The following is a 7,957-nucleotide window of genomic DNA, read 5'->3' as shown; positions in this document are numbered from 1 at the left end:
GTATGTCCTTTAAGTAATTGAGCCATACCTATACAGCATATTAAAATAGTAACTAAGAGTTCAGTTTTAAATGATGTATAAGGAGGGAATATGTGGCAAATACACAAATACTACTATACATCAATTAATATCACCTTACATATATGCATATATAATCATTTTATAACAAAATGAGGAAATCAGTTCTTGTTGAGATTCAGAAAAAGGTCATGGAGAGGGCGTTATTTGTGCTTTTTTTTTTTTTTTAATTATTATACTTTAAGTTCTAGGGTACATGTGCATAAGGTGCAGGTTTGTTACATATGTATACCTGTGCCATGTTGGTGTGCTGCACCCATCAACTTGTCATTTATATCAGGTATAACTCCCAATGCAATCCCTTCCCCCTCCCCCCAATAGGCCCTGGTGTGTGATGTTCCCCTTCCCGAGACCAAGTGATCTTATTGTTCAGTTCCCACCTATGAGTGAGAACAATGCAGTGTTTGGTTTTCTGTTCTTGTGATAGTTTGCTGAGAATGATGGTTTTCGGCTGCATCCACGTCCCTACAAAGGACACAAACTCATCCTTTTTTATGGCTGCATAGTATTCCATGGTGTATATGTGCCACATTTTCTTTATCCAATCTGTCACTGATGGACATTTGGGTTGATTCCAGGTCTTTGCTATTGTGAATAGTGCTGCAATAAACATACGTGTGCATATGTCTTTATAGCAGCATGATTTATAATCCTTTGGGTATATACCCAGTAATGGGATGGCTGGGTCATATGGTACTTCTAGTTCTAGATCCTTGAGGAATCGCCATACTGTTTTCCATAATGGTTGAACTAGTTTACAATCCCACCAACAGTGTAAAAGTGTTCCTATTTCTCCACTTCCTCTCCAGCACCTGTTGTTTCCTGACTTTTTAATGATCGCCATTCTAACTGGTGTGAGATGGTATCTCATTGTGGTTTTCATTTGCATTTCTCTGATGGCCAGTGATGATGAGCATTTTTTCATGTGTCTGTTGGCTGTATGCATGTCTTCTTTTGAGAAATGTCTATTCATATCCTTTGCCCACTTTTCGATGGGGTTGATTTTTTCCTGTAAATTTGTTTGAGTTCTTTGTAGGTTCTGGATATTACCCCTTTGTCAGATGAGTAGATTGCAAAACTTTTCTCCCATTCTGTAGGTTGCCTGTTCACTCTGATGGTAGTTTCTTTTGCTGTGCATAAGCTCTTTAGTTTAATTAGATCCCATTTGTCAATTTTGGCTTTTGTTGCCATTGCTTTCAGTGTTTTAGACATGAAGTCCTTGCCCATGCCTATGTCCTGAATGGTATTACCTAGGTTTTCTTCTAGGGTTTTTATGGTATTAGGTCTAACAGTTAAGTCTCTATCTTGAAATAGACAAACAGAAAGCCAAATCATGAATGAACTTCCATTCACAATTGCTTCACAGAGAATAAAATACCTAGGAATCCAACTTACAAGGGATGTAAAGGACCTCTTCAAGGAGAACTACAAACCACTGCTCAGTGAAATTAAAGAGGACACAAACAAATGGAAGAACATACCATGCTCACAGATAGGAAGAATCAATATCGTGAAAATGGCCATACTGCCCAAGGTAATTTATAGATTCAATGCCATTCCCATTAAGCTACCAATGAGTTTCTTCACAGAATTGGAAAAAACTACTTTAAAGTTCATATGAAACCAAAAAGGACCCCGCATTGCCAAGACAATCCTAAGTCAAAAGAACAAAGCTGGAGGCATCACGCTACCTGACTTCAAACTGTACTACAAGGCTACAGTAACCAAAACAGCATGGTACTGGTACCAAAACAGAGATATAGACCAATGGAACAGAACAGAGTCCTCAGAAATAATACCACACATCTATAGCCATCTGATCTTTGACAAACCTGAGAAAAACAAAAAATGGGGAAGGGATTCTCTATTTAATAATTGGTGCTGGGAAAATTGGCTAGCCATAAGTAGAAAGCTGAAACTGGATCCTTTCCTTACTCCTTATATTTGTGCTTATTCTTAAGGAATGATTTGGATTGGGGAAATTTGGATCAGAACATTCTAAAATAAGTGAATGGTGATGCAAGAATACCAAAACAAGAAAATTAGTGACATGTGCTTGTTCAGATATAAAGGAAATGAGCATGTCTGGATTGTATGCTTCTGCAAGCAATGGAAAGACGTATTGAGAGGACACTGCAGGTCAAGCTTAAGCATCTTGCTTTTTATTCCATTAGCAGTGGGGGGCAATAAGTATTAATATTTAAGAAAGCTGCATGATTAGAGCTGTGTTTGAGATGTATATAGTGAGTAAAAATGACAATCCAAATAAGAATTGACAAAACCTATTATGTGCTTACTGTGTGACAGGCATGGTGATAAAAATTTTACTTGACTGTGCTCATCTAGACTTCATTTCATCCTGAAAAGGTTGTGTTATCATTATCTCTCTTTTAGAGTGAGAACACCAAAGTTAAGAGAGGGTAAATAATATCCTAATGACTTAAGGGTAAGTACAACAGCTGAGATTTAAACTGAAGATATTCTGTACCATGATCACAGATTTCTTATATGAACTACAGATGGAAGAACCATTAGGTATGGAATTACTTGGAAGATTATTACAAAATTGCAGCAAGAACTAGTTTCACACTAGTAAAGAGATTTGAGTTTTATCCAACTCTGCATCACCTTCAACCCCAACCATTCCTTCAAATGACAGCATCCAATCTCTGATCAAACCACTTTCAGATACAGGGACTTCAAAAGCTTATGATTTTCCCATCTTACCATCTTAGTAGTCAAAATTTAGAAGTAGAGCTGCCCCCAAATAAACTGGCTGCTTCCAGAGATGGGAACACATTAATTCCTAAGTTTACATTCAGTTCTACCACTTCCTAAAGGCAAGTTCACCGGCCTCTTGAATTCTTCATTTCTTCTGTCTCTTCATCTAGGAAGGCATAGTTTCTTCCTAGAAGATAATTAATGACAATCTAAAGGAAGTATATGAAATATGGCTGAGTGCAGTGCCTCATGCCTGTACTCCCAATACTTTGGGAGGTCCAGGCAAGAGAATGACTTGAGCCCAAGAGTTTGAGACCAGACTGGGTAACATGGAAAAACCCTATCTCTACAAAATATACAAAAAATTAGCTGGGTGTGCTGGCACACATCTATGGTCCCAGCTATTCAGGAGGATCACGTGACCCCAAGGACATCAAGGCTGCAGTGGGCCATGATCACACCACGGCACTCCAGTCTGAATGACAGAGTGAGACCATGTCTCAAAAAAAAAAAAAAAGAAAAAAAAAGGTGTGTGTATGTATGAAATGTTGCAGGCAATCAAAAATCTTAAACATTTATTTGATGCTTCTGATCACTAATCCTATTTTTCCTCACTGAGGACATCCAGATAGACATTCACATGTATAAAGTCCCTACTAGACAAATAATGACCCTCAAATATCTCTATATCTTAATCCCTGGAAACAGTAAATATGTTAGATTACACAGCAAAAGGCAATTTAGAGTATAGATGAGATTAAAGTTGCTAATCAGCTGGTCTTAAAAAATAGGAAGATTATCCTAGATTACTTAGGTGGGCCTAATAAATCCTTAAAATTGTATAATTGCAGAAGAATGTCCTGTCAGGGAGATGCTACATGCAAAGGACTTCATCCATGATCGTTTGTGTTAAAGGGACAGCACAAGCCAAGAAATGTGGGCACCACTAGAAGCTGGAAAGAGAGAATGGATTCTCCCCTAGAACATCTGGAAAGAAATGCAGCCATGCCAACACCTGGATTTTCACCAAGTAAGACACATGTTGCACTTCTGAACTCTATAACTTAATATATTCATGTTGTTTTAAGCCACTAAGATGTGATTAATTGATATAGCAGCTGAAGAAAACAAATACACATAACCTGGTTTCTGCCAGATAAATTGCTTTACTTTCTTCATCTGTAGTTAATTTGACCCAGTTTTGAATGGCTTCCCCAGCCAAGCTATTGAAGAGCCAAGGAGAGGAGATCTGAACCTTGAAGAGACTGCCCTGATCAGAACACTGTACCTACTCTAGCAGTGGTTGTAGATACTCAGAACAGCATGGACCTCTCACCTCCCTTGCTGCAGGCTTTTCTATGGCAACCTATTTTCCTCTCAGCATTTTTTAAAAAACAGTTACAGGAGGGCACTGTAGATTCACACTGAAGTGTTAGTCAACTAAGGCATCTAAATTGTTTTCACATAAATTACCTTTTTTTTTTTTTTTTGAGATGGAGTATTGCTCTGTCATCAGGCAGAGTTCACTGCAACTTCTACCTCCCAGGTTCAAGCAATTCTCCTGCCTCAGCCTCCTGAGTAGCTGGGACTACAGGTGTGCACCATCACACCCCAATAATTTTTGGATTTTTAGTAGAGACGGGGTTTCACCATGTTGTCCAGGATGGTCTTGATCTCTTGACCTTGTGATCCACCTGACTTGGCCTCCCAAAGTTCTGGGATTACAGGTGTGAGCCACCATGTCCGGCCCACATAAATTACTTTTAAGGCACTTCATTATGGTAGTAACACTTTTGGAATCTCTTATATGGAGAAGATAATGTGTTCGTGACATTAATGGAATAATGAGAAATTCAATGGCATCTACTCCATGAGCAGGCATTTAAGTTGAGCTTTGGCTACTTATTACCAACAGGCAATGTTTTGCCCAACTTCTCTCCCACCTTGCCAGCTCAACAATCTCCTAAGCAAATGCTTGATTCCAGTCCTCCCTGATAATATGTCGCAGAAACTCTGTCTCATAAGACATAAGAGCCTTCTTCTCTGGTTTGCTCTGGTCAACGACCAGATTCCAACAGTGCCTTGTCTTTGAATTATATGGTTCTAGGAGAGGGATGTTTCCTTCTCCAGTCTCGGCTCACAGGACACATACCAGTCAGGTCTGTAGCCCTCCTCTCTTCCCCACTTTCCTGTCTAAAGAGAAGATTCAAAAAGGTGGCATTATCCAGCAAGCACTTTTCCTTGTAGAAAAAGTCAGAGCCAGAGATATAAAAACCTCTAGGAGACAACTTCAACTAATGGTTAAGGGTGTGGACTCTACAGGTAAAAGATCACAGATTTAAAAAAAAAAAAAAGGCACTATATAATAACTGTTTGGTTGCATTTAACTTACTTCACCCTCTAACCTTCCTCTATAAAACAGAAAAAAAATGTCATAGGTTTGTGGTAGGAACTACATAAAGACAGGTCATCCAAAACCTTTAGTATAGTGTTTGGATCAGTGTTGGTGTTCAAAATGTGTTAGCCATTTGATAACGAGGCTGATTATGATGAGGTTGATGATTCTGGAGAGTCATATACATAGTATATTAAAGACATGAGTACAAACAAAATCGCCAAGGAATAATTATGGAAAGAAAAGTGGAACAGGGGGAAAAAAAAAAAAAACACCACAGAACATTGGTAACACTTATATTCAGGGTGTGTTAGATTACTTTTTGCATAAATGGTCATAAAAACATGTTACTCCAACACGTTTTTCTAGATCCATGCCACTTCCCCCCTACCCCTATCATGAAGTAGGGGCTATTTCTCTTCCTCTTTAACCTGAGTGGGCTTTTTGATTACCTAGAGAAATAAAATGCATAAGGTTGAGGCTGGGCGTGGTGGCTCACGCCTGTAATTCCAATAGTTTGTGAGGCCGAGGCGGGTGGATCATTTGAGGTCAGGAGTTTGAGAACAGCCTCTCAAACTGGGCCAATTTGGTGAAACCCCGTCTCTACTAAAAATACAAAATAATTAGCCAGGCATGGTAGAGGGCGCCTGTGATCCCAGCTACTGGGGGATGCTGAGGCAGGAGAATCACTTAACCCGGGAGACGGAGGTTGCAGTGAGCCGAGATCACGCCACTGCACTCCAGAGTGAGCGACAGAGCAAGACTCCATCTCAAAAAATAAAAATAAATAAAAATAAAAAATAAGTCTGCATGACTTCTAAGAATAGGTCTTACCTTGAAACGTGTGTACCTTTGACTCCCTGAGCTGCCAAGAAGGATGTGTGGCTAACCCGAAAGCATATTGGAAAGTTTAGGCCATCATTGCCAGCTATAATACGGAAACTAGGAAACTAACCTAACTAAATCATCTAAGTAAGTAGATCTCCAAACAGAGCATTGAAGTTGCTGCCTGCCTTGTTCTAGCTGCCTATATAGTAAAGTGCAAGAGAAGAGAGACAATCTAAAGAAAGAATTGTTAAATATAAAGGAGCAGGGACTTGCTAGATAAAGAAAACATTTTCATTCTGAGCCTCTCTGGAGGTAAAATAACGCTAAAATTAAGAAATGAATTTAGGACAGAGAAAAAGTCTAGCATACAATCAAGAAAACATGATCTAAAGATAAAACCAAGAATATGACTGTAAAAACTTTTGTCAAGAAAAATTTAAGGTGTTATCTCAAACTGACAAAAGATTTACTAAGAATAGTAAGGCATGTCTCATAGATCCTTTCTATTACACATTGGGCTTCTAAGAATCTGAAGCACATTGTCCCACAATAGTCACACAGGAAGTCCAAAGTAGCACAAGAATTACACTGAAGAGATCTTTGGTTGTGGCTTTTATATAATGGAGTAGATTATAAAATTGATACACTTTTTAAAAAACACAAAGTTTTCAAAGGTATGAGATCAGCTTAGAGTGAAAGGCACGGAGACAGTACAATATTAAAGAGGACTTTGGACTCGAACTTCTACAAGCAGAAAGCAGGCAGACAAAACTATTAAGCCTCACACACAGACTACATTTTATAGAAAAGGTAAAGCCAAGGGCTATGAAAAAGTCATTCCCAGTACAACTGAACTTTAATCAAGGAATTGGCAACATATACCCAGGTACTTTTTCAGAATTACTATGAACCAATGACTGCAATACCTCAATTTCCCCTTTTTAAAATAGGAATGTCTACTGTGATTATGTTACCTGTCCCACCATTATATGCTGGGTGTGAGAGAGAGCCAGACAGCATGTCACTTCCGTGTAAAGGTCTTAGAACAAGAGATTCCTCAAGAAGTTGTACACAAGGAACAGAGCCTTATCCACACTGAACCTTACTTACATGCCAAGATCATCGTCTTTCAGCGTGAGTCCAATGTCAAATGGAATGAGACTTTCTTTGGTAAGTGAGCAGGATGGGGTGTGTTTTAGGGGACCAGGACACAGAGTGAATCTATTTTGCATGAAGAAACCAGAGGGCAAATTGTGGTTAAGTTTTATTTTCCCAAGGTGGCCACAGAAATATTTCTTGTTCCACATGCTCTTGAAGAATCTTGTCTGATTCCCAGCAAGTGTGGGGTCTATTTCTCTTCCCCTTGAACCTGAGCAGGCTTTTGTGATTGTCTTGATGAATAAAATGTTTCAGAAGTGATCATTCATGACTTCTGAGGTTAGGTAATAAAACGTTGGTTCTCTCTCTCCGTCCTCTTGCACTTTTGAAGTCTTGAGCCACCGTGCAAAAAGCATGGCTGCCTTAAAGTTGCTGTACTAAAAAACTGTGAAAATGTGAAAAGAGACACTATACAATCAGAGAAAGACGCTCCAATTTCTGCAGTTTCTATCTATTCACATCTCCTCCCTCTTTCCCAGGAGCCAGACGCGAGTGAATAAACCTTCAGATGATTCTAGCCCAGCATTCCTGATTGCTGCTTAAGAGAACCTAAGTAAGAAAAACCAGGCTGAGCCAATCAACCTCCAGAACCATGAGGGATAAAAATAAAATGATTGTCATTGTTTTAAGCCAAGAAGTTTGGAGGTGGTTTGTTATGCAGCGATGGATAACCAGAACGCAAATTTTTCAAACACTGGAGGAAGTGGTGCAGTCACATAATGAAGCAGAACTAAGATGGGAGAGCTCTGTGGGAGCCAAAGGAAGAAATTCAAGAAA

The sequence above is a fragment of the Macaca nemestrina genome, chromosome 12, assembly GCF_043159975.1.
Source record: "Macaca nemestrina isolate mMacNem1 chromosome 12, mMacNem.hap1, whole genome shotgun sequence".
NCBI classification, from domain to species: domain Eukaryota; kingdom Metazoa; phylum Chordata; class Mammalia; order Primates; family Cercopithecidae; genus Macaca; species Macaca nemestrina.
This window is presented reverse-complemented; position numbering follows the sequence as displayed.